Genomic DNA, 1,599 nt, shown 5'->3' with positions numbered 1-1,599 from the left:
TAGAATCAGCTTGATCATCCCCTTTAAATAAAGGACACACCGTGGCTGCCTTCCTATATCTCTGTAGTTTCATAATTGAGCCCCCACGTTGGCCTCTATATCGCTGTAGTTTCATCATTGAGCCCCCACGTCAGTCTCTATATCTCTGTAGTTTCATCATTGAGCCCCCACGTCGGCCTCTATTCTCTGTAGTTTCATAATTGAGCCCCCACGTCGGCCTCTATTCTCTGTAGTTTCATCATTGAGCCCCCACGTAGGTCTCTATATCTCTGTAGTTTCATCATTGAGCCCCCACGTCGGCCTCTATATCTCTGTAGTTTCATCATTGAGCCCCCACGTCGGCCTCTATTTTCTGTAGTTTCATCATTGAGCCCCCACGTAGGTCTCTATATCTCTGTAGTTTCATCATTGAGCCCCCACGTCGGCCTCTATATCTCTGTAGTTTCATCATTGAGCCCCCACGTCGGCCTCTATTTTCTGTAGTTTCATCATTGAGCCCCCACGTTGGTCTCTATATCTCTGTAGTTTCATCATTGAGCCCCCACGTCGGCCGCTATATCTCTGTAGTTTCATCATTGAGTCCCCACGTCGGCCTCTATATCTCTGTAGTTTCATCATTGAGCCCCACAGCGGTCTCTATTCTCTGTAGTTTCATCATTGAGCCCCCACGTCGGCCTCTATATCGCTGTAGTTTCATCATTGAGCCCCCACGTCGGACTCTATTCTCTGTAGTTTCATCATTGAGCCCCCACGTTGGTCTCTATATCTCTGTAGTTTCATCATTGAGCCCCCACGTCGGTCTCTATATCTCTGTAGTTTCATCATTGAGCCCCCACGTCGGCCTCTATATCTCTGTAGTTTCATCACTGAGCCCACACGTTGGTCTCTATATCTCTGTAGTTTCATCATTGAGCCTCCACGTCGGTCTCTATATCTCTGTAGTTTCATCATTGAGCCCCCTACGTCGGCCTCTATTTTGTGTAGTTTCATCATTGAGCCCCCACGTTGGTCGCTATATCTCTGTAGTTTCATCATTGAGCCCCCACGTCGGCCTCTATATCTCTGTAGTTTCATCAATGAGCCCCCACGTCGGCCTCTATATCTCTGTAGTTTCATCATTGAGCCCCACGTCGGCCTCTATTCTCTGTAGTTTCATCATTGAGCCCTCACATCGGCCTCTATATCTCTGTAGTTTCATCATTGAGCCCCCACGTTGGTCTCTATATCTCTGTAGTTTCATCATTGAGCCCCCACGTTGGTCTCTATATCTCTGTAGTTTCATCATTGAGCCCCCACGTCAGCCTCTATATCTCTTTAGTTTCGTCATTGAGCCCCCACGTTGGTCTCTATATCTCTGTAGTTTCATCATTGAGCCCCCACGTTGGCCTCTATATCTCTTTAATTTCATCATTGAGCCCCCACGTCAGTCTCTATATCTCTGTAGTTTCATCATTGAGCCCCCACGTCAGCCTCTATATCTCTGTAGTTTCATCATTGAGCCCCCACGTCGGCCTCTATATCTCTGTAGTTTCATCATTGAGCCCCCACGTCGGCCTCTATATCTCTGTAGTTTCATCATTGAGCCCCCTCGTCGGCCTC

This window comes from Coregonus clupeaformis, unplaced genomic scaffold, assembly GCF_020615455.1.
Source record: "Coregonus clupeaformis isolate EN_2021a unplaced genomic scaffold, ASM2061545v1 scaf0194, whole genome shotgun sequence".
NCBI classification, from domain to species: Eukaryota; Metazoa; Chordata; class Actinopteri; order Salmoniformes; family Salmonidae; genus Coregonus; species Coregonus clupeaformis.
The sequence above is the reverse complement of the archived record's forward strand: the minus strand, read 5'-3'. Positions refer to the sequence as shown.